Source organism: Xiphophorus maculatus, chromosome 11 (assembly GCF_002775205.1).
Source record: "Xiphophorus maculatus strain JP 163 A chromosome 11, X_maculatus-5.0-male, whole genome shotgun sequence".
NCBI classification, from domain to species: Eukaryota; Metazoa; Chordata; class Actinopteri; order Cyprinodontiformes; family Poeciliidae; genus Xiphophorus; species Xiphophorus maculatus.
Window position 1 is genome coordinate 30,330,471 of NC_036453.1, and position 26,666 is coordinate 30,357,136.

The 26,666-nt window shown below is 36.5% G+C and overlaps 1 long non-coding RNA gene across 1 annotated transcript in view; it reads right to left on the reverse strand.

Annotated features, from left to right (window-relative positions):
* Window positions 1-5,168: 5,168 nt before the first annotated feature.
* LOC111610153 overlaps window positions 5,169-26,666 on the reverse strand; it is a 29,383-nt gene continuing 7,885 nt past the window's right edge. Inside the window, exons 2-3 of the long non-coding RNA XR_002753527.1 lie at window positions 6,112-7,899; window positions 5,169-5,864 (exon numbers count right to left, since the gene is read on the reverse strand). This is a non-coding gene — a long non-coding RNA (uncharacterized LOC111610153). The remainder of the gene's footprint in view (window positions 5,865-6,111; window positions 7,900-26,666) is intronic.

Consider the following 26,666-nt stretch of genomic DNA (forward strand, 5'->3'; position numbering starts at 1 on the left):
GACAGTATAAATATTGCGTTCAAAACAAAATCAACAAGTATCTACATAGATATCATAACCAAGAATTGCAACATGGAAGCATAAACTTTAAAAAAAAAGAAAAAAAAAGTTTTTTTTTTTACTGTTTTAGTAGAAAAAACTTCACAAAAAGTTTAAGTCTATCATAAAGCTCATTTGGTCAGACTCAGCAGTACAACATTTTGTTCAAGGATTATCCTTTTTTCCCCTTTCTTAAAATTACCCTCATAATTTTTCATGGTTTGGAAAAACATAACTCTGATGTGGAACTGGGGAGCACTTAATTCTTTTTCCTTTACTTCTTTATGTAGTATTATGTATTAGTCAGTGTTTCTCAGTTTCAGTCCTCAGGTACCACTGCTCTGCATGTTTAAGGGGTTTCTGTTCTGCCACACACCTTACCTGAATAAATGGGTAACAAGAGTTTTGAAGCATTATGACATGCAGAGGAGATCATGCAACCATTTGAATCAGGTGTCCTGGAACAAAGACCCATTAAAATATGCAGGCCAGTGGTCCACAAGGTCTGGAATTGATAAACTATATCAGATAATTAATGCCTTGCAAAAGCATCTTACCTCTTGATCTTTTACATCAGTTTGCATTTTGTCACATTACTGCCCAAAAGTTCTTTTTTTTTTTTTTTTATTGAGTTTTGTTTGACAGAAAATTGCCCTATAATTTTAAAGAGGAAGGAAAATGATACAAGGCTTTAAAATATCCTTCTACAAATCAAAATCTGAGAGTTGCAGCATGCATAGGTGTCCATCCCCCTTTACTCCAATATCCCTAAATACTATCCAGTGCAACTAATTGCTACAGAAGTCGCCCAATTAGTGGATAGAGTTCACCTCTGTAATTTAATATGTTCTTTGAAAGCCTGGATGTTTCTTTGAGAACATTAAACATGCAGAATCATAAATACCAAAGAACACATCAAGCATGTCAGAGAGAACACCGTGGAGAAGTTTAAAGCACAGTTCGGTCATAAATCAATAACCCGAGTGTTGGCCATCTCACACAGCACTTTTTAAGGGCTCTGGGTTGCTGGTGTGTGTGTGGTGTGTTTTTGCAGAGCAGCTGGAGGGTGGAGACGAGCAGAGATTACCTCACGTCATGGGCAGTACTAGACAGGGACAGACAGAGTGCCCCTGTAGAACTTCTTCATGGAAAAATTACGTTTGTGCATTCTTATATAATAATTTCCCTGCTGGGATGAATAAAGTAATTCTATTCTATTCCCATCCAGTCCAACTTAGCTTGAGCTATTAAGCAAAGAATAATGCTTAAAAGGTTCAGCTTTGAGATATTAAACAACACTACTAAAATACTGTAACATTAATCAAAGGTCCTTCTACAAAGTGTTGACTTAGAAGCCTAAATACTAAGTTTGTCACCCATTTTACTTATTTGTAAAAAAAAAATAAAATAAAAAAATGCTGAATATGTCAATTTCCTTCCATTTCATAACTTTGCACTTTGTCGTCATATATCAAATAATTTCAACAAAACAAAATAAGATTTGGTGGCATTATGATAAACAACTACAAGTGGTGTGAATTTTATTGCAAGGCACTGTGTAGTAAGTTTAAGTTTTGGTTTCCAATGTAGTTAGAACTGATCATCATGCATTTTGTAATTGGATTCAAACTTTGTGTAAACTTTACTATAACAACAAAAAAATCTGGTTTTATGAAAAAATACATGTTTCAAATGGCTTTTATGTCACAAAATTCCCTATTTCTGTTACAATATAGGATAATAAAATATGTCAAATCTGTGGCAGGCAAAAAAGCATCAACTGATGTTTTAATCTTCCAGAATACATCACATAGTTTAATCAGTTTGGGAAGCAGATCGTTCTGCACCAAACCCACAGGGTGACAGGCTATTCATTTTTGTTCCTAATTAGTTTCGTGAAATTACAGCTGTTGAGTTGAAGCACAAGAGGGCAGTTTTCCATGACAGGTGGGACAGAGTGGAAATACCTGCATCTCTCAGTCAGCCTGAAAGAAAAGCAAAACTAGTTGGAATTGTTGGCTAACGTGGTGTGAATTTTGGAAAGTGAGAAATTTTTATTTTATAAGGTTAAACTTTGAATAATGGCATGTATTTTTTATTGTATAAATTATTAGTTTTTTACTTCGTTGCGGGTGTTAAAAACAAGAATAAGGCATTAATCAAAAGAATTGGATTTTGTGCAAAACATTTTCCATTGCAGCTACATTAAATTAAGGCAGGTTAAAAGTAAAATACAAAAACAAATTAATAAAAATACTTGTATAATATCTTCTTGTCTTTGAAGCCTGGGAGGATGAACTGTTGCCCAAAGAAGATATTATGTTCTTTTGTATGGAAAAACAATGCAGCAACAGTTGCTTCAACAAAGTGGCTTGTTTTTCGGTTTTACCACGATGCCTGGAGTTACAAACATGTGTTGTTTTGTAAGCAATAAGTTCTTTTATTTCCAGCATCTGTACAAAAAAAGTACTTTTAGTTTGGACAGTTTCAGGAACTTTCCAAATTTGGATCAACATCAGTGAAACATTTTATCATTAGACACACATGTATAAGTGGTGTGCAGGGCAATGTAATTTTCATATCAGGTTCAAAGATAAAGAGTTACATTTTAGTCAGTAAACTGGTGACTAAAGCTGCAAACTTCTAACTTTTTCACTGGACTAATTTGACACCTTGAAATTGGGCTTCTGTGTTTTTAAGAAGCTTCTTCTATTTCACAGTGTAATATGTCATTATGTTGTTTACAAGCATTTTTAATAGCATTTGACTGAGAAATAGTTTGTATAAGCTCAGCAGATGTCCCGTTCCTCTAGTAGTTTGCTAATTGCTGCTGCCACTAGTCTGGAGGAGCAGCAGGAGGATCTGAGGCATAAGCTTTTTAAAATATCTGAAATGCCAAATTAAAATAGCCATAAATTAACTCCTGCTGGTAGTTATTTTTGCATTGGAGTCATAAAACCACAGAATCTCAAATATAAAAATATACTTAAAACATTGATTGCAGGGTACAAAAGCATCTGAGTGGCAGCTATGAAATCATGCATTGTCAGTAAAAAATGTCAAAATTATATGAAATAACCAAAACAGCAGAGAAGAAAAAAGCTTCGTCCAGATTTTTTGGAGAGAGTTTCCAAGCAAAACTGGAGAAATATTAGCAAGGCATGCTGTTTGACATTAATAGACATTGACAAGGGAAGAAAGAAAAAGTAATCAAAACATTCCCCAACAAGGAATGAGTTTACGATTGTGCTTTCCATTAAAGATTAAAAAGTATCCACCCATCATGGTCTGACTTTTTAATCCAGGGTTTATACAGCTATAAAAAAACATCATTGCACAAATATTGAACTGCAGCTATTTATTCAAGGTCAGTCTTCACATTGCAGGTCACCTACGTATGTATAGCCACAACCTACGTGGAAAACGATTTTATTTGCATCCCCAAGGCTACAACATAAAAACCATGAAAATAAATTACTTAATCTTTAACCGTCAGGATGATGAAGGTGTCCTCACTGAACGTTTGGAGGACGACAGCCAAGTGGTTTTAAGGAAGGAATTTAATCAACTCATTTTTGGTACATTCCCATTCTTTGTGACACCATTTGGCTGCAGTTTCTACTTCCTGCAGTTTCTACTTCCTATTTTAGTGTTTAATAAAAAAATTATGGTATGACAAATTTTTCAGCTTACGACCTGGTGAGTGGCATTTTTATTAAAGACATAGTATAGAGTTTGGGTGCAATGTGTCTCACTGTAACTCTGCTGATCTTTAACACTCTTTGATTTCTGTAAAAATAAAAGAAATAAGGTTTAAATCAAAATGTGTGACTGACTGATGATTTCAGTAAGAGTTCTGTGAATTACTTAGTTTCGACCAGTAAAATCAGGTTGAAAACATACAAACCATAAATTCAAATAAAGCCATGGACAGATGACATCAACTTAGCATAAGATTTATGTTTTTATAATCAAGTAACAGCATCACATGTAAAAAAAGAAAAATATCTGTTTAAAAAACTAGCAAGCAGAAAGATAACTGCTTTTCAATTACAGATATTTCCATCCAAACATGACAAAAAAAAAAAATAGAGAACATTGAGAAATGTCCTCTAAAATCAATAGCTTCCAGTACCTCCTTCATTCTGTGCAGGCTCATGAGAGGTGGGATTGACAATTCACCGGTCCGTCACAGGGCTACACTGAACAGACAGTATATAGGACGTCTTCTTCCCGTAACATCCGTGTTTTTTAGAGGAAACTCCCAGAAGTCGGCAAAAAACATATAAACTACACATATAAAGCTGATGAAAGCTCTGCCTGATGAGTACTTTTAGAAGCATGGCATTTCAAAACTAATAAATATGGTTAAATTTGCTTTAATGCCAAAAATCTCTAGTGAAGTTGACAGGAACAGAACCTTCTCCTATTATATTAGATAAGAATGGCTCATAAGGCTCCAGTAGTACTATCAGAGACCCAGCATCGTGATGTGTTTGTAGATTACTGCGTTCATGATTCATTAGCTCAAGGTTAACATTTTCTTTTATTAACTTAATTTATGATTGTTAAAATTGTGTATTAAGCCTGCAAAATTTAACAACTCTCTGTGTTTTCATTTGCTTTCTTGTTTGTTAGTTTTTTCTTTAGTAATGACAGATTTATGTGAAGTTGCTACTTTTCCCTCCAAGGATTTCACAAGGCGGACATTTAGTTGTGAATTATGTGGCGCCCTGCAAAAGGAAAGGGATATGAAGGGATGAAATTCGATTTTAATTCCCGCCAGGCTATGGCGGAGTATCAGATGGTTCAGAGCCATGACAGACCAGAGGCGTGACAAAAGTCTGTCTATCCGCTTAGAACCATCTCACAGAGCTAGAAAAGCCTAATAAACCTTCACCAGGGGTTTACCATCACCATCTGCCATGGATCACATTTGCAAAGGCAAATATCATCTACACGTAAATACACACAGTTAAGCACTTCATTGTATTCAGACAATCAGAGTATATAATCCTCTGATACGAGATGAAAAGAACAAACCCCGGAGTGTAATGTTTATCCAGGAGGTATCTGCTGGGTGGCTGATGCCTTCTAAGTAACACATTTTGTGAACTTTGGGGAGAAAATACAATTTTGATCTCTTTCTTCACTGCGATTCTAGATACTGTTTGATCACTGTTTAAATATGCCACAGGTTACATTTTGTTTTTGCTTTACTTTTCTCAAAGAATAACTTTCAGCTTCTAGTACAACAGAAAGTGTAGCACTACTTAATGTAGTTAAGGGACTAGATGGCATATAACACCAGAAGACTAGGTTCATCTACTGGAGCTGCTGTCAGTAATCAATAAAACAATACAAAAGAATAACTGCTTTCGATATTATGTATTTTAAAGAAGAAAAATTAAGTGAACACCACAAGACACAAACATACATGGAAACCAAAAATAATAAATAAATATTATTTATATATATATATATATATACACACACACACAGTACTGCAGTAGATCTTCTATATAGATGTGCACAAAGAGTCCTAACTTTCCCCGGCTGGTCAGCATATTGTGTGACTGACACACATTTAAAAGTCCATGGTTTAATTGTCCAGTTATTTGAGATGAAAATGTCCAAGCGCAATTTGTTTCCACCAGAGAAGGGATGAATAATGGATTGTGTGTCTATGTAGTGAGATGGAGGGGGAAATGTTATGGACCATCAGACTCCTACCAGACCAGTATGGAGTGAATTTCAGGTTCTCCTGGCTCCAGCCAGTTGTCAGAAGCTCGCCATCCTTTAACCCTAAAAAGGGATCACCTGGCCTGTATTGAAATAAACAGGACCAGTAAATTACCAGCAGGCTGGAAACTAGATTTGTTTCAGTTATTATATACAGAAATAAATGCAATTATATCCACAATCTAATCTTTCAGACAAAATAAAGATATCAGCATTTATCTCATTATTTTAAACACATATTGAATTTAAGACGTTACCATTGATGATCAATTAGCATTGGCTACCACCACCAACATGCCAACCAAACAAACATTTGTGTTCACTACTCACCAATTCCATAAATAGTTCAGTGCATGACAACTTCATGGCTCCAAGCTCACTGGATGTTCAGATCTACATGATTTTTATATTGTGAGTTTTAAAAGTGCATAATAAACAAAGAGATAAACTAATTGTTTGGAAGAACAAACCTGTGGCTCTTTTGTCTCCAGCTCTCCCTCTCACACCTGACTGGGAAAACTGGAGCAGGCCTGATTAACCACTCAAGATGCAGTGATTGGCTGAATGCACTGTGTGACTGACTGTCACTCTAACCAATGGAGCACCAAAGGCGGGATTAAGGGCAGTTTCTACCCTGGGTTACAAAGGCATCTATTCTCTGTGACTTGAAAAGCAAATCCGCTGTGCTGCTAACACCTCATTTAGTAAAGCATCCAAATGCTGACAAAAAAGTAATTCAATGACATCTTCAGATAAAAAGAGCAAATCTCTCCATTTTGAATGTAAATGTGGAGGAACTGGAAGGGTGAAGGAATAATGTTGAGAGATAAAAATGTGGTATGCTATTAAAACTACTAATTAAAAATGACCTGAAAGTGTTTGATTTATAGTTTTATTTTATATTTTTTGATACATCACCTTTATAGCTATATTTACTAATTAGGTAAATTTCACAAGGAGTTGAGGGCACTGGATTTTGTTAAGTGGTGTCACAGTAAAGGGTGGAAAATTCACATACATATTTCATATTTTCATATTTATGCAAACTTTCATGCCCTGTTCATTTTTACAATTGTGCCCTAGATTACGTGAGGCAACTGTTATACCCATTATTAGTAAGTTGTTTTCATGCTGAGTCTCCAAAAACTCCCTGCTGTATCAAAAACAAAACTTACCTGAAGTGTTTGATTCATTCATGTTTGCGATGTGCCAAACATTTGCTCTCACCAAGAACTTCCACCTCACAAAACAAATCTGCAACTCTCCACTCAGCTCCTTCAGACTAGCAGAAGCAGCAATTAGCAAGCACCTGGTTGAACTGTGCATCTGCTGAACTCATCATAGGAACTACTTCTTCTGTGTGCAACACTTGTAAGAACGGTTTGAAACAGATTGATGGAGAAATCTGTTGCAATGATGTGCTGAAGGCAATGTCATAAAGAGCAAGAACTTAAAGAGACAGAAGCAGGTCTTTCATGGTTTTAAATTGCAAAGGCAATTTTTTAAAGTCATATTTGATATGTAAAGCATTCTATAACAACTGAAGGTGACATAGTTACTTGATTGTGGTATAAAATGGCACTATGTGTCTGGAAAACACATGATACTGCCCCTTTAAAAACATAAGCTAACCAGGAAGCCTTGAGAAAACACTGTTGTGGAAAATATTGTTAGATCAGACAAAACTGGAAGAGGTTATTTCTTCTTGGTTGCATCATGGCTTCTTTTAAACTGTCCTGGTTGAACTGTAATGAGCTGACACTGCCGAAAAATGCAGAAAATGAAGCAAACTAACTACTCTTTTCTAAGAAAGGTAACACCTGGAAGATCTTCATTGTATATGTATACATACTTTACCAGGTGTGGTACCCCATTAGGTGCACAGCAGCCTCTAGTGAGATTGCTGTGGCTCATTAAGATGGTGGCAGTGAATCTGGGTCCTGATTGCTGCATGTTGAAGCCTGATTAAACCAGTGGTAGCTTATCCATGACATGCAAATCTGTGGCAGACATGCCAAGGCTACAACCTCATCATACCCACACTGGTGCTCCAGGTAGCCTGATCTTGTGTGACATTTGGGCACCACAGATTCTGCATCATGGATTCCTGGCATAGCCCTGGATGGAAAAATAACAGAGAGGAAAAAACAAGTTATACACTAAGAAATCAAAATAAAAACTTTATATTCATGTCCATAACACGGAGTGATGGATGAGTTGTAAGGGCTTTGGAGTCTTCAGTGAAAGGGTCTCAGAAATAAAAATAAATATGATAAATAATCAACAATTAATAAAATATTCTTTTTATCACACATCTTGTTTGAAATCAAAACAATAGCCAACCAGAAATTCATGTCTGTAGTCACTGGGCAGATCTTGTCTACTCAGGAATTTCCTGCTTCCTCCATGTCTTCATCCTTCAACTGCACAGCAGTGGAAAATTTAACTGACATTTTGATGAGCCAGTAAAACTTTGATTTTCAGTCATTGGGTGTTTTCTCCAGGGGCTTGTCTTTAACCAGTTCTGTCCCAGTCCGTCCTAGCCAGATTCTTCTCCATTAACAGATCCCGTGCAGTTCCTGCCCATTTTTTGTAACCACCTCATGGATACTACAAGCTGGGTCAGGAAGTTTAAGTGCAAGCGATTTTATTGACTGCATTAATTAACAGACCCATGATTTACATAAGCACATGACTAAAAGCCGGACCTTGCAACCTCATTGAACAACAGCATCTTAGCCACCATTTGAATAACAGCAGACTGGCGGGCTTGGTGTCTGCATTCACAGAGCTGCTCAGTGTGAAGGAACGTAATCATGATCAGCGCCAGGAGCACATGCGTCAACCTTTGGAGCAGACCGACTGTGGTTTCACAGCCCTGTAAGCAGCACATCTCTCTGAAGAACAAGTAGTAAATTAGAAGCGAGAAAAGGTGATGTGTATATTATTCTTTGCTTGGTGTTTTCTTGTTAATAAAGTTCATATGTGAAAACTGGTGAACATCTTTTGACTGTGTCACCTAAGTCTAAAAGGTTGCCCATGTTTAAATAAAAGAAGTTCTGCAATATAGACAGACATGTATACGTAGCAAAAATAATCAGCAAATCTGAATTGCTTTTTATTTCAAAATGAAATTCAACAGGGTCCTGCAGCGACTATTCTTTCTGCACCGGCTGACGGCCTTTGGTGTTAGTCAGAAGGCGATGCTGCTGTATTAGAGAGGATCATCAGGTACAACATTTCTGCCTGGTTTTGTAACCTGTCCGTACAAATGAAGCCCAGCTCACCTGTTGCACACAAAGAGCTACGACCCTGATGGAAGTCGAGCAGAAAATGGTCACTTTAGACCATTTTCAATGAAACAATAACCTAACAGGCCCATAAAACCATCTCAGTTATATTCTACATTCAGAGTATCAGCTTGGAAAATGTTTTTGTATTTGTTGGGATGTGTTTGTGATATGTATAGATTGTGCCACTTACAATTCCACCTTTTTTGTCCATATGCGACCTATATCCATCTTTTTTATGGCAGTCTGCATAGCCCTAAAGATGAAATCAGATCTTCTTCTCAAACAAGACGGAGGCACGTATTTCCTTTACTGAACCTTTCTGTTCAGTATTTATTGAAGAGAAAAAGAACGGCGTCGGCTGATAACGGGCAACAGCTGTTCGCAACCAATAGCAATCAAAAGTCAACAAAGCAAGATAGTGACAAACAGTAACAGATCCTTAAGCATTCTTCAAAATAAAAGTCTTCCTCTATTCAAATAAATCATGTCTTGCACTTAAATATATTTCACTTCACCTTTGTAATTATATACAATCATGTTCAATACAATTAATAATAATCATCATGTAAATTATGCTTAACATATAATTGTAAATCAGTCACTTATCATGCAAATATACCGAACAACATAAGTGTAAAAAAAGTCACAACATCCTCCCGCCCGATGAACAACTGTTCATCTGTGTAGGATTTACCTTTCATTTAAGATACCTCTAAAGGGTACAATAACTGAATGGGCCTGCGTAACAAGCCACCAGTCGAAGTACGAACATTGCATGAACGTATGAGACCATCCCTGCTTGGATAGACCTCTACAATTCTACCCATTTTCCATGTCTGTCTGGGTGTATTGTCCTCCCCCAAAAGAACTACATCTCCTACTTTAAGTAGTGTTGGAGTACGACTGTTCACCCTGTGGGCTGATTTCAAGTCCATCAAATAATCTCTGCGCCAGCGTTTGCAAAGGCCTATCAAAAGTTTCTGTTGGTATTTCCACCTCCTACCTAGCTGTTTACGGTTTGCAGTGAGAACCTGATTTAGGTGAGGTGAAGGACTAATCCTTGGTGGCAAGGAAGTTAAGCGTTTACCAACTAGGAAATGAGATGGGGTAAGTGGCTGAGGCTCTAATGCATCACTAGTTACATAGGACAGAGGCCTAGAGTTCAAAACTGCCTCAACTTCAGTAAGAACAGTTGTGAGCTCCTCAAAACTCAAAGATGCTTTCCCCAGTACCTTTCTTAAGCATGTTTTTACAGATCTCACAAGCCTTTCCCAGAATACCCCCACCAAGCTGCTCGCTCAGCGATAAACTTCCATGTGATTCCCTTGTCAGTGAAAAACTCTGTGAGTGTCGATCCTAAGATATTTTGCCATAACTCTTTTAAATCTTTGTCAGCTCTTTTCAATGTTCTAGCATTGTCAGAGTAAATGACCCTACATAGACCTCGTCTTGCAATGAATCTCTTTAAGGCCAATAAGAAATTCTCTGTAGTCTGATCTGAGACCAACTCTAAGTGTAAAAAAAGTCACAACAGAGGGTAATGTAGCAGATGATCTTCCCTCAACGTGTGATGCTGCGATATAGAAAAGACGAGACACACACGTTGAGCTCCTTTTACCTTCAACAGGAAGATTTATTCTTCTGGTGATGACCGTACTCCACATACAACACTGCATAAGCAATACTTCATATCAAATACTTCAGGTATCACTGTATAACTTACACAAATAACCCTTCGATTCAGTACATTACAAATGACTGCAATATCCCTTTAAACTGAACAAGAATTATTTTAACATGCTCCATCATGAATTTTATTGAATGGCAAAATATTTTAGATAGCTTTTAATTATCCAAACCAATTAGCTTTGTTTTAACTCAAATATCTTGTCCCTTTTCCTCAGACCTTTTGTATTTTTAACTGTCAAAATAAAAATATATGAATTTGCTTTTAACTATTTTAACAGCTTTTACCATTTTTATTTTGCACAACATATACTTTAATATTCAAGCAATGTAGCTTTTAACTGTATCCACTGTTTTAACAACATTACAGTATTTTATCTCTTACACAAAGAAAACTAGAAACTGCTCTGTTAATACTCTCTCTTCATGCAACCATTTACTCATTGAGTTTGACAACAACATTGTTTCTGTGTTATTGAAATAACTCATAAAGAAAAGACACCAGAAAAATGTCTTTTGCCATTTCAAAAGTGAAAAATACAATAAGTTCAAAATGAACTCAATCTCTAGTCCTTCAACTGTTTCTCAGCTCAACACATGTACAATGTTCGCTAGCATTAGCATTAGTTAGCCTCCAGAAATACGTCCCGTTTTCTACACAATGTCCATCTAAAGCTGTACAAAGTGACCCACCAGTTGACTCTTGAGTCTATAACGTCTTAACTCTTAAAGGACAAAACATTTATGCATCAAAATACATTTTTACTGACCTGCGATTTAGAAAAGACCAGACACAAACGTTGAGCTCCTTTTACCTTCAACAGGAAGATTTATTCTTCTGGTGTGCTCAATTTCTCCTTGGTCACTAACGCGTCAGCGCCGCTAGCGGCCATGTGTAGAATTGCACGGACTAACTGAAATAACACTACAGAACTTATTACGATGAGAAATTAAAGATACAAAATGGAAAATTATGTTGGGGTGCCTATTTTCTTGCTTCTTGGTTTTGTTTACTAACAACTTGTTTTTCACCCCTCTACATGAACTTATGAAAGAAGTCCGAGTCACTGAATGTGTCACTTCACAATTCAACCTCTCCCTGTTACAGATGTGCATCCAAACAGATTTATCTACAGAAGTTGCAGTTAATGCTTCACAGTTTGTTGTGCTTTCTTTTTTATTAGCTTCCTCCTTGTTATGATCTTTTGACAATACTTTGTCCCATTCCTGAATAAACTTTAAGATAGATCTATAAACAGCTCCATCCTTTATTACTCCTGTAAACAGTGCACTGCTGTGTGATGTCAACGTTCTTCTTCTGCACTTTGTTGATGTAAACTGTTCACACAAAAGTCTCATTTTGGTTGGGTTTTATTAGTAGTATAAACCAGCCCACAAATAAATAAATAAATAAATAAATAAAATCGGATTTCAGAAAAAAAACAACTTGAATTTAGAATCAAGACCTGCTGTGTGAATGTTGCCTATAAGAGAAGCTGAAGTGGACATAAATACTCTGTAAACCAAGGGGAGAAGGATAACACTAATCTGAGAAAATTATGTTCATGCACAAGGAACAAAATGCAATAAGGACTGAGCTTATTTGGCAAGATCTTTTGAATAATATAGGTGAATGAATAGATTATGTCAAGACTCAAGCAGAAATAAACAAACAGCAAGGAAACAATCCAAATATAAACAGAGAAGAAACCAAAACCCAAACACCCCAGGAACATGTCCGCCTCTAAAGGTTGTTAAATCATAAAAAGGTGTCCGGTTAAAAATGTTCACAAAGTATTTGCTGCTTTATCAGTCCCGGAATCTTTTAGCTATTTTCAGGTTATCAGCTAGAAAATAATACACAAGCATAAAAAGTCAAAGTACTGGTGCAACAAAATAGAATCAGAGTTTTTAAGTTTATTTTACAAATGATTTGTGTGTTAAAGCTGCCTCATTCTTATCTCACAGGGTAGAAATTGTCTCTCCAGATTGGGTGCAGATGACAGCATAAAAATAATTCTGAGAATATTACGTTCCTTTGCAATCGTAGTTCTTTGGAATGGGGGAAACTTGGCCGAACCCTAAAGCACAAACACACAGAAACACATTCACTGTCAATTTACTCCTCCTGGAGGTCTCCCTACAAATGGAAATTGTGAGAAAAAGTGGTTTATTTTTGTTGTTTCAAGCAGTTGAAAGAAGGTATTTTTATTAGACATTTTGCTTCTCTTCACCAATGAAACAGAATAATGAAAAAAGGATGCGCACACTTGCCGTCCATTCATTCCATAGTCCACATCCACAGAAAACTTTGCTCGTAAAATTCAGCCAGCTTTTTTCACTCACATGGCCAATAAAAACTGTTTCCAAGTGGTCCACAGAGAACTCTAAAGAAGTGCTTTCTGACTGCTGACAGCTGAGAGTTTCATTTTTTCCCTCCCTTCCCTTTATTGACTCCTATTATCCATGACTTATAAAATAATTAGAGGAGTTGTGTTTATCATTCTGTATCAAAAGGTGTAAAAGTGATACAATGACAACAAGATGTTTCCTCTGTTATTAAGGAAACAAAAGTATCAATAAGACCATTGTCCAGAGCGGCAAATGCTTACATCTTCACTGTTTCATACTGGCTATTAAATCATTCCAGACAGCTGAAGGAAGATGTTTTAGTCAAAGGAACAGAGATAAGCAGAAACAGAATAAGTGTAATGAGTTCACGGATTGATGTTTACACTTGTTCTTGCAGGCTATAAACTGCTGAAAAACTCTCATTCCGATATCTCCTTCATCTGACGTCAAGATTTATTAGTGGTTCAAGCAGAAATATGCATTTCTACACCCATCTGGGTGTTAGAGGTTTGTTTGTTTTTTCCTGTCAAACGTTTTCCCCCATCTTGAGGCAAGCCAGTAGCTTAAGAGCTCAGCTAAAGAAAGCAGTTTTATTTGAACAACTTTGGAAAAAGTTGGGAAAGAAACATCCTTTGGATTCATTGCTCCATGTGTTTCCAGAGGATGGTTGAAAGACATTTTAACAAGTTAATAGATTGCAAAGCATTGAAAACTGAATATCTGTAGGTGGTTTTTGATGGTAATTTGTCTTATTGGTGGTGGGAAAGTTGGCAGCACCGTCGACTTCACCATCAGACTCAGATTTGGCTGCATTTGCAAAGTTTGAGCACACAAACCAGGGATTTGAATATGGTTCCACTCTTCTCTCAATGAAGATGTTTTAAATATACATATATAAGAAGGGGAAGAAAACCTCTGAAAATATAAGCATGCTGTGTTTTCACAGAAGAGAAAGACATGGTTCAATTAGTGCAAATATGCAAAAAGAATGGCTTGTTTTTGAATCCCAATCTGGAGACTTTCTGCACATGTTGGCTCTCTCTCCAGCTTTAACCTGCAGTTCAAAAAATATGACTGTAGTTTTAGTACAGACAATGGATGTCTACACCAAAAATCACATTAGGCCACAAGTCAGATTCCATCCTTCTATTTTTATGGCTAAAACAAAATTAAACAAAGATGCATGGAGCTCATCAGAAGACTCTGACCCATATCATATCTGAACAACAAGCTAGATCTGCTGCTGCATCTTTTCTTTCTTCCACTTCTTCTGAAGTTGATTGATCCTGAGAGAAATAAGTGGTGAGTGTTGCATGCACATTGAAGCAAAGCTGCACTGGAATTCAAAACGACCCAGTCCCCTTATGAATTAATCAGTTTTGGTTTGTGTAATTAGAGGCATGACAAAGTGGCATCACAGTGGATAAACAGACTTTTAAATACCTGCCTCCATTTTGTGTATGTAGCTGCACAATAATGTGTTATAGTTTTGGAAATTCATCTGAGATTTCTCACTTCTAAAGCTGGAGGGAATTTTCTAAACATTTATTTAATGAATTTGACTCATACTTTCTCCACTGCAAAACAGCAACAGCAGCAACATTTTTTCACTGTGTGCACTAAACTCCTGCGAATGCCACTCCTGGTTATGTTAAGTGATTGTGCAATATTGAAACTTCCTGTTGGACAGGGCTCCAGGATGTATCATAATGTTTTATTGAAGGATGTGCCTTGCTTATCAAAGTCACCCTACCATCTGGCTGCATTGCTTGGGGATAAACGTCCAAAGGATGAGCACACTGATAGAGAGGAAACTAGACTATGAACGTAGCATAAAGGGCAAACTGTAACTTGCCAGCTGTCCAGACAAGAAATGAATCAATGGATTAAATATTCATTAAATTCCAAGACTGTAAAGAAGACAGACATGTTTGGCAGATATCCATTTGCAGGTTGTTAATGTGAAATAGTACAAAAAGTAGCTGTAAAACTCAAAACATTAAAAGTATGGAAGGCAGGAAGTATCTATTTCTCTATCTCTTATGAAAATGAACTACCAAATTTTTGTACTGTGCTTTTATTGACCACATAAATTTAGCTAGTATTATAAAAAGAAATACTGTTAAAAAGTTAATGTAGTTGAGTAATTCTATCAAAAAAGGTGAGCACTTACAACAAAGAGATTCATAACACACACATAGTATATCTCAGATGTTTAGTTAGTTTAGCATGTTGTTAGTTTAGTTTAGCATGATAGCTAAGGAAAACCAAAAATTCAGTTTCTCACTTCTTTTTTATACACAAACATGTCATAGTAAAACCTACACAAACTGTAGGCCTTAATATGGCCAACACATAGTCACTGATATCCTCCACAAAGAGGATGAACCACAACAGGGCGTTGCTAAAGAAGTGCTGCATCCAGTCATAATAATGGACCATTGAGTGGAAAGAAAAGTGTTGAAAAATATGCACAAGCAAAAGGGGGAAATCCTAACCTTAAGAAAGATTGTGAATGAACAATCTTGAACAATCAGCAACATTCAGCTGTTTCAGTTCTTCAAGACTAACCACAAACACACACACACACACGCCCGCACACACCCCCACACACACACCCACGCACACGCCAGCAACACGCCCGCACACACCCCGTCACATTATCTGAGTTTAAGACAGAGACAATGTCACAAGCTTCTCTTCTGGATTACGGAGAACAAGGACCGAGCTTTTACACATTGCTTCAAAGTCCGCTTCTCAACTTAAAACTGGGGTATGTACGGTAACTTTTATTTTAAAACATTTATTTATTTTTTTATTGTTTTGCATATTTGTTTAAACTTTAAAAATGTTGTAACGGTATAATACGAAACAGATAATCTGTGAATAACATAATGAACTCTGGATTATTCTCAACAGAAAGCCCTGAAAGGCATGAATGCAAAAAAATATTGAATGATCTCATTCATTTTGTCAAAGAAATATGACTTTGGAGGAGCCTTCTTTTCCAACATGACAACCTGACAGTAAAATTTCACAAAAATTTCAAGGGTTTCAGTACAACAAGGTGAATGTTCTGGTCTGAGCAAATTAAAGCCAAGATCTCAAGGTTATTATTTAGTAAAAATCGCTTTTCACTTTGGAAATTTCAATTTAATTGATTTTATTAATGCCTGAATAATAGAAGAATTAAAATACTTTAGGCATTTTTACTAACTGGGAGCCTGGTATTAGTGTTGCCATATAGAAAACATACAAATACTCCCAGTCTTAATATCTTTCTATGCGTTACAGTATAGATTTATGAATGCTTCTTATTTCCCGCAGCTGTTGCTGCAATGATTTATATAAAACCTTTGGCTCACAGGTGACTTTGAGGGGTGTCATATTTTTCACTTTGTCTTTTTGGAAGGAAACAAAGAGCCGAGGACATTTAAATCATAATTGACATTACTGCAAAAGTTGACAAATTTCCACAGATGAGTCGGGATAAATAATGCAGGAGACCGTCTGCAATTTTATTTCCATCCAGGCAGTTTTGCACACCTGTTTTACTGACATGTAGCTGTTTTTGAAAGAGCAGAGTAAAATAATTGCTTTGGGACTGATGGGCTTATTCAGTACTTTTGGAAAAATGACAGTTTTGCCAAAATAGCTTATCTATGAATGTAAAAGACATTAATTTTCCAGGCGTGTGAAACCATCTTGGTGCATGTTGAAGATTGCTTTGTTTTCCCTCAGTCGTGCCATTGTTGCATCACAGCAGGGTCACAAAGATGATGGTTCAAAATAAGTCTACATTTAAAGCAGAAGTGTTCCTCAATTCAGAGCAATATTCAATTCTCAAACTTTCTGTTTTTTTGTAGAGGTGTGATTCTTTTCTATTTCACTCAAGATCCAAAGCCAAACTACTGTCAAGATTGTTATGGTTTCCATAGAGTAAAAGTTTGACAAAGGCATTGCTCGCATGAATAAGGGTGTCATGGGTAAAATTACCCTGCAGGAGAAGAGAAAAATAAAATTACAATGGTCAATTACAATGAAATTTGACACAAAATTAAGCATCACTGGCAGCTGTCTCAAAATGACTCTTGTTAAAAGCCTTAAAGACTGTTGGGGGAAGTGATAAACCCCTTTCATTTAGTACTTTAAAGACAGATTGAAACCACATTTTCTCCCTTCAGCACTTACCACTATTTGGGGGTTCACGTGATTTTTCATATCCACGTGTGCCAGCTTTTGAAATCTTTCCAAGAAAGCACATCCCTGCATTCGTACTGCTTTCATGTATTTTCCTCAAAAACAAGTGTCCTTGCTTTTCGTCCCCTGCTCTTGATTTAATCCACAAACCAACAGCAGGGGAAATTGTGAAAGAAATAGAAGAAGGGTGAATCTCTTTGCCAAACCAAAACATAGTTAAAATGAAAAAGTTAACTGGTAGGTGTTTGAAAAACACAAACGATGCTTGATTTTGAGACAATCATTGAGGCAAACTTTTCCTTCAGAGATACTTGCACTTTTTCATTTTTGCTGTCAGAGTTGTCAAAAATGACATCTTTGTTGGACAATATCTCCCACCCCAATTTCAAAGCTGAGCTAATTTATTTGTGGAAGTTTTAAAATGGCTAGTTGGTGTTTCCCTTTATACTGGAGGAGACTTAAAAGTATGCTTATATAAGTGCTACAATTTCTTTTATACATCCTGGTGGGGCATTCTGTCAATTGGTTAATATTAATAGATGCGTACCTTCTCCATAATGTAATACTTGAGTGCATCTTACTAATCTTAATTACTTATGAAGAGTATGAATGTTAATCTTCTAACTTTGTAAAAAGTGCTTGCAGGAAATCCAGAAATACCCAGAAGGCTGCCAGTCTTTTATTTTAATCTGCAGTATTATGCGTTTACATACTGTCATTTTAAAACACAATCAAGTAAGTATGTTGTCTTCAGTTTATATATAAAACATAACTTAAAATAAATCTTACTTTGTAGTTGAAATGTCTCGAAATTGGGTTTCTGACTCTCTAAGAAATGATTCCTCAAATATGCATGAATGAATCTAGGAAATACTGGTGAGGGAGGAACATTACACATGATGTAAAGTTAAAAAAAGTTTATTTTACAAAATACTGCACAGTATTTTCTCTTATGATGTATAGTCACTTATTCTTGTGTTTTTTGATATGTCCTAATTTTTTGTGAATCTTCGACTTGCCCTTCATTTTGCTCATACGTCTGAATTTTTCCACTGATTGACAATAAAGGTTTGCCTTAAATTTTTTATTTTGTGAGTTTTTTCTATGTATAGACATCTTCTTGTCCTGTCATTAAATCGACAGTGTGAAAGACAGCTGACACATTTGTCAGCCGTGTTTAGACAGTGTCCTTTGTCAAAAAATATCAAGAAAAAAACAAAACATCTAATGCTATAATTGGATTTCTCATTTCCTTGGCTGGTCTTCCTAACAGCTGCTCCTCTGTCTCAGATAGGATTTGAGCTGTGGGAGGCATTTTAGTTCAGTACTCTCAGATATCAGATAATTCAATAAGATTTGATAAGACGTGGGGAACTCCTGGCAATGATAAAATACCCCTTAAAGTACACTGCCTAGAGCTATTGCCATATATGTGTAAGCGGGGGTTAATTATCACCATCTAGCATTCAACTGGAAGCTTCAGAACACCAAACTTGGAAAGCAGCTGTGAGACAAAACAGAATTAAGACAGCGCACAGAGATACCAGAGGGAGACATAATCTGGACAGTGGATTGGCCTTCTATCAGGAACACCGGTTCTCCTCCGCTCATATCACATCACTAATCATTTACGGGCCTGAAGGGGCTCTAATTTATGCTTTTGTTTAAAATGTCGTAAACAGAGTGCTCCAAAGAACCAGTGACATAAATCTGCCCTGAGGTTTCGCAAAAAGCTGATAAAAAAAGAGTTATTCCCGCCATCACTAATATAGTATTAGTATAATACTTTAGCAGAAAAAAAAACATTGGACTTTCCACCCAGCTTGAATTTAAACTATGAAAGTCCTATTATTCCCTACGTTGAAGACCTGGTGATGGTTATTAATCTTCCTGAATGCTATCTGGAATTGCTATCTGAAAATAGCAGAGCATCCTGAACTTTTCCACATGGCAAGAGCTAAATTGTTCAGAGTAGTAAGATAAACTTTTTTCCACTTCTTTAAAAATTTAATTTAATTTTTTTTGTGAAACTTATTAATGACCAAATGTTGAAAGAGCTCAGTTTTGTTCCAAATTCTACATAATATTGACAATAGTGTGATTTGCATCTAAAATACAGATTAAAATCAACCAATAGGAATGGTGGACCGTGAAAACATGTTTGACTTCTTCTGTTGTTGCTTTCTTCTCACTTTTAAATGTCTCAGGTCAGCAAATTTAGAAAATGCAAATCTAAATAGTTACCAAAAAATATTTGAGGAATTTTAATTCAGCTGTAGCTGACTGGGTACTTTGACTAGGCCCACCCAAAATCTTATTTTTTTTACCCATTACAATGTGAGCTTGCTGCTATGCCTTTTGGTTACGTAGCAAGATCTTTGCACTGCTACAAAGCCAAAGTTCTCCTAGGATCAGAAACTGAGTTCCACACAACCTCCTTCATAATTTTCTGACAAAGAGAAATTCCAGCTTTTACAGCAGGTTTTCCAGGCCCAGAAGAAACAAAGAAGCCAAAGACCATCATGCCACTATTATGTTTGAGGTTAAGTATGATGTTCTTTTTCCAAACTGCTGTATCAGATTTATGTCAGATGTAATTGGTGAAAGTTCTTCCTAAAACGCCCACTTACGACAGATCGGTCCACAGGATATTTTCCCAAATGTTCTGGGTATCATGAGTTGTCAATCCTGGTATCCAGGTTCACTTCATGTTTCTTCCTCCATGTTTTCTCCATCTATGAAGAGTGATTTTCACCATGGTTCGCTGGAGGAAACTGACTTAGTAAACCCTTCCAGACCAGAAGATATCATTGACTATCAGTTTCTGAGTTGCTTTTGAACTGGAACATTAGGTGTTTTTTTAGTTGTTTGTCATGTTATTGAAGCAATTTTATTGAAGTGATGTCTTGAATTTTCATGTGTTGCAGGAACTAATGAATTTAAAGTTACTCCATCATGATTTGATTGGCAGGTAATTATATTTTTGAAATGAGTCACATTGATTTGGGTAGCTTTTATAACCAAAAGAGATCTTTTGGAAAGCATTATGTATTTTCTCAAATTATCTTTGCCTGATTTTAAATTCATTTGGAAATGCTAAACAGGATGGCAGGATGCATTAAAAGTGGCTGCAGTCTTCTGCTTATGCAGGATTTTCTAAATCATGCACATGCATTTCCAATTTGCATTACCAATTTTTTTTTCCTGTAAATAATTTTTCAGATGGACAAAAAAGAAAACAAAAAACAATTGTTATCTGTCTTTGTTTAGAGTTTCTAAATTCAGGTTAAATCTATTTAAAAAATAAAATATAAAAATCATGATTCATCTTACACTCATGGGTATGCTGTGAAATTTTTTGGCTCCTTTTAATTACTCACTCCAAATTTTATTTCCATTCCTTCATTTTCCCAAGACCCACAGGGTTGGAAATGGTCCCTGCTTTCATTGGAGCAAAAGTCCAACCAAATCCTGACAGGTTGCAGAGTCATTGCATGTCTAACCATAAAGACAAACAGACTCAGAGTGAATAGCGAACATCAGAGCATCTTTTGAAAATAGAACAGCATTACATCTCAGCCAACCAGAAGGCTTGAATTTCTTGTTGCGAGAGAACCGTTCCAACACAATCAATGCCTTCACAGTTAGAACTTCACTCGCTGTTTTATGGAAAGGTTGACACCGTAATTGTTCTTTTAATGTCGAAGCTAGTGTTTCTCGCTTCAGAACATTTTTTAGGCATCAGATCATAAGAGACTAGATCTGATGAACTCACAGGTCCACAATAAAAATAAAAACAAATAAAAAAAATAGCAAATCACATAGAGCCACATTTACTGAATGTGTCGAGGTCTGGGAAGTGTCCTGTCTAATGTAGTGATGAGGAGTGGGAGCACTCCGTGGGACTGTCCTGTCTCCATTTGGGTTCACAGTGTTGTCCTCGGATTTCAAATGCAACCATCTGTCATGTTTCCAGCTCATTTCCTGTCTCACGTGCACAATTTTTCAGATTACTTTTGCCTGAGTTCCCTGCTTAGATGCTCCCTTGGCTGCTCTGGATTCTGTTGACTGTGCTCACCTGGTTTGCATCCATCACATCACATCTCCGCAGTATTCGTGCTGCTTTGATTCTTTTCTCTCACTGCTGGTTTCTACTGTTGCTTTGTCCTTGAAAGTCCTTGAGTTTCATCATTAAAGATTACCTTCATCATGCATATTCCTCTGATCCTCCGTGGGTTCCAATCAAAAAAGTAAACGTGTTTCCAATTTAAATTTGATTTTAACATGTCAATAAATAGATATGTAATAATCCTTTGAAATACTGTTATGTTACCGTTTGTTTGACTAATTAGCTGATTGAGGGTGAGCTGAGGGTGTTTGGTGGCATTAGATTTAATTTAAGAACATCAAAGTAAAGGGGATCTGAATGCAAAGCGATGTAGAACAGGAAGTATGACTAACAACAGATGGTACACCAACAAAACTCTATTGGAATCAACAGTCAGAGACTGCTTTAATGTTGGCAACATTTACCAGCTTTGAATTACTTTTATTTAATTCAGTCAGAGATGACAGCTGTTTTTTGCAAGTATTAAAGCACTCTCAGCTGAGATGTAGTCAAATGAATTACTTAACAGAACCAAGTACAGTTTTAGCCAGCAATATTTTTCAGTTTGTGTGGGATGTCCAGCTCTGCTTTTAATTATTCCACCTGCTGTCTGTCAACCAGTGTCCCAATGCATTTCTTTCACTTTCTGTTCCCCTGAAAAGGTTTGTCCATCACAGAACACTGCAGGCCTTATAGGAGCCACCAGTGAGGTGAAGGTAATTTAGTTTAATTGCACAGATGGTGTAATTTCTTCCCTGAGACTGTTTTATAGCTGCAAATATTCCAAAAACCTGCCATACTAGGCTGTTATGTTGGTTGTTTATGCACAGAAATTATCAAATGACAAAACAGAGACATTTGATTTAAAGAAATATACTCAGTACTCATTTATTTATCAACCTTGTCTCATGGTCGTCCTGCTAAACGTGGACGTTAAAAACAAAAACCTGTGACAGCAGCTTGCACTGATTTGAGACTGATGCTTGCAAAAAGTTACGTCCTCCTAAAATGCTTCAGATTTCCTGGACAAAATTAAATAAAAAGTCTTTATAGCTCTGGGACACACAGTAATCCCTTGCCGTATTTTGTGTTGATCCTATTGCTGACAAAGACTTACTGGATTTGCTGTAGCTCCAGAAAATGCAGATTTATGCTAATATCCTAACATAAAATATTAATCATTTTAGTCTAAAACACTCTGAATTCTTCAGTTAAGATGTTTGCATGAATCAAAATGATGCTCAGACGTGGTTTTCATGCCCAATAGAGACTCAGACTGCAGTGTGCAGCCATGTGAGACCTGCTTTGCTGTGATGCACGGCTGTGATGTCTCCGTATTTCATCTGTAGGGCAGATGCAGTGAGAAACAGAGAGAACAATTGGAAGGAAAACCACAAATAAGGAATGTGGGACATAATGCTTTGATGCTGTGATAATGAATCTTTGCGCTCCGTTGTTAAGCCAGTTTGACAGGCTGTTTTGGGAGAAATAACATAACTTTGTGGCACATGGGGCTGCGCCATTTCAGGGAACAACAGGTACTGCAGACCAGCGAGGTGCAAAAGGCTCAAGTAGGAACTGATGAAGCTGATATCTGATTGTTCATCTTGAAATGATGTTATTTTTATCGTTTACTGGTACGCAATACAATTTGTTCATCTATGGACCACCTTTATCTTTAGCATTGTTTCACAAATAAATGTTGACTGTAGCAAAGCAACAGTAATGTGAAAGTTTTTAATTCACTTTTAAAAGTAGATCATCAAATTTATGCAAACTTTTGCCCAGCTTCAGTACTTACGGCAGATGCTTTAAATGGGAGCATGTAAATATATGTCACTCACTGCTATAATTCCAAAAGTCACCTCTCAATTTACCGAGTGAAAGGACTACGGTGAAAATAACAGTAATAAAAGAACACTTAAACAAGATATTAAATTCTCAACAGGTCCTCTTAACCCAAACTAATTTAAAAATTGACGAAGGACAAAAGAAAAAGCAGTCTTGTTGCCAATGAACTCAATATTTAATTTTGAAAACTTAAGAGTAAGACCATCTGCCTGTTAGCAGCACAACACTTAGATCCCAAATCATAATGATCGGTGGACCCATTTATAGAAAAATGTTAAATGTTCAGCAGCTGATTTATTTTTATCTGTTAGAGAATTCTCATTTATGAAAATGATCTCAGGTTATCAAATAAACCTCTTCAGCTGGGCATCTGTCTTGCTAACAGGGATGGATTTCTCATTAGAGTGAGTTATTTAGTCTGCAGTTTTCAGTGTTCATGGCAAAGGGAGCATACGTTTTCTCTGAACCCACTGATTTGTAAAACTCAGGGTCATACAAGATGCTTATAGTTGGGACAGCAAGGATTAATTATCACCTTTTGTGTCTTCAGACTATATTAAAAATAATCTAATGATAAACTGAGTAAGGGTTTGCACCCACTTTCCTCCACTGCCTGGATCACTTTTAAAGGATTTTCTGCTGCATGTTGTTTGATGTTAATCCTTTATAACTAGACACAATTCCATCTGACCTTCCTGAGCAAATTGCTATTATTTGGACATTTTACCTGGATTTTTTTTATTTTACTGCAGTGAGTTATGCTCATTCCTACCTCAAAAACACATTACAGTATAGTTGTGCGTCCTTGCTATGAATTGATTAGAAACTTAGAGAGCTGTGGGTCCAGCCACAGCTTATCTCTATAATTTCAGCTGTAAAAGAAAATTGCATTTACATATGGAAATGTGAAAAAAGTGAAAGACTTACTGAACATGTCCTGTCTTGTTCCTTAGGATCCACTATCCTTCATGGTTTGGATTATGTCACAGCTGCAGCACACATAATTCAAATGACTGCATTACCTCCTTAACATACCAGATACCTGGTACAGACCCATTTATTTCAATTAGGAGGACGGCAAAAAGGAAACATGCAGTACATGCAGTAAAGATGATCAAAATTTGGTACATTTATTAAATGCCAGAAAAATAACAGAATGTTTTCTTATTTCTAATTCAGATACACTAATTGTCAAAAAAATTACAATAAATCAAACAAGATATCAGAGCAAAGCAATTATACCGCACAACTACAACTTCAAGACACCAGAAGAATGTCTTGTGTCTGATTCAACCCCAGAATAATAGCACGTCATTTAGTCAGAAAGTTGGATGTAACTGACAAGAGTCATGCACCAATCTGAACTCAAAGAGGGAAAAAACATTACTCCAAAAGTAACATAAAAAAGCCAGACTGCAGTTTGAACTCAGGGACAATAAGCTTCTTTTTGGAGACATGTCCTGTCTGATGAAACTAAAACAGTGTGTTAGTGCAGAGAAATGGTTCCTAAGTCCAAAGACAATTAGTGGGCAGAGCTGAAAAGGTGAGTATGCATACACCTGATTTAGTTATACTAGTTCTATCAGGTGCAATTGGTCAAAAGTCCTTCAAACTACTGTGAGACGGTTCTAGAAGAATACAGCAAAAACATTTGAGGTGGGTTTAAAGGTGGGAAAAGCTGATTCTATTATAAAACCTAAATGAAGACTGAAAACGTGTAAAAAAAAAAAAAAATTCATAAATGCCTGTGGTCGACCTCATAAGTAGCTCAATGAAACAGTGATCAACAAGAACTACCAAACGTTTGTATGAAGGTAATTGCAAGTAAATTAAAAATTTTTTGTCATCATTACACTGTATGCTTCATGGTTAAATCAAATTAATGCATAAAGTTTGGTCCAAAGCAATGCATGTGTGCACTGGCTACAGCAGCAACATTTCAGGCATGTGGTATAAATACTCATATACTGTCTAACATATGTGATATAAGTTACACCTGTATGTGATCAAAGTTACACTGTTGTCTGGATTCCCTGCTCTGACTCTGAAGCTCATAAAACGAGGTGCAGATCATTTTTGTTTACTGAATCTTCCACAAACTGTGCAAGCAAAAGATATCAGCCTTGGACAAACCAGTGCAGCTGAGAATTAAGCAGATCATTTTTGTTTACTGAATCTTCCACAAACTGTGCAAGCAAAATATATCAGCCTTGGACAAACCAGTGCAGCTGAGAATAAAAGAGCAGAAACCCATTACACAGGCAGAGGGATATTGAAGATAAAACAAATAAAAATAATGCCCTTCCTGCCCCCTCCTCAAACATCCTTTACGGTCTCATATTATCTGCATTCATTTTTTCTTATTTGTAATCTTCTAAGATCGGGCCCTTGGGCTTTAATGTCAATTTCTCCCTGGTTTCCCAGACCTGATGTACGAGTCATTTGAGGTTTTTTTGTTGCCTATACTCTTTGCTGTAAGGTTGACAAAACTGCGTCACCAAATGTCTCATGTAACACTGTGAGCGTAAGTTGGAGGTTTGCTCTTTACCCGAGTTACACTTCTGCATGTGCAGAAAGGTCTTGCCATGACGTCATGTCATTTCTATCAAATATTAAGGACATTTATGTGAAGTTCTTAATTTAGAGAAAAAATAATAATCTTGCTCAATATTCTGGAATGTAGCAAATACTCCAGAATATTATTATTCTGATAATAGTAGCCAACCTAATGTCCAGGCTTAATGTTGTTTTGACTTTTCCTACGATGTATGTAAACTTCTGGTTTCCACTGAATGTCACGTCACCTGATCCATGAAGAGCGAAATCAACTCAAAATGAAAAACACCTTTCACCACATAAAATAAAGCTACTCTGCAGTCACAAAGTGTGCAAAGACAATGAAAACCATCTTCCTGGATGGAACAACCAGTGCAGGCAGGACAGAGTTTTGTACTGAAACGGTTTCAGAGCTGTAGGTCTGGAAAGCTTTCTGCATGTCAAAATCTAAACTTCTCAAAACCACTTCTCACCCCTCTTTGGGAAAATCACTTAAACTGCTGCAGGGAGCCAGTGTCATGTTTGAAATTCATAAGCTCCGTCTCCCAAAGAAGAAGAATATGCAACATTAAAAGGACCTACTTCTGCTTTTGCTGGATTATTTTCATATATTTTTGATATTGTGACATATTCCCATTTTTGCATGATGTGCAGTGTTGTTCGAGAGGAATTCTGATAAGTAAAGCTGCACCACAGTCACTTCTCAGCTTCTTAGTGCAGCACTGTCAATGTGAAGTGTGGGATATAAGAAGAGATTAAATTAATAAAGCTAAAAGAAATAATAGTGCTTCTAAGACAAAATTAATAAATATAAATAAGACAAATCAATTTACTTACAA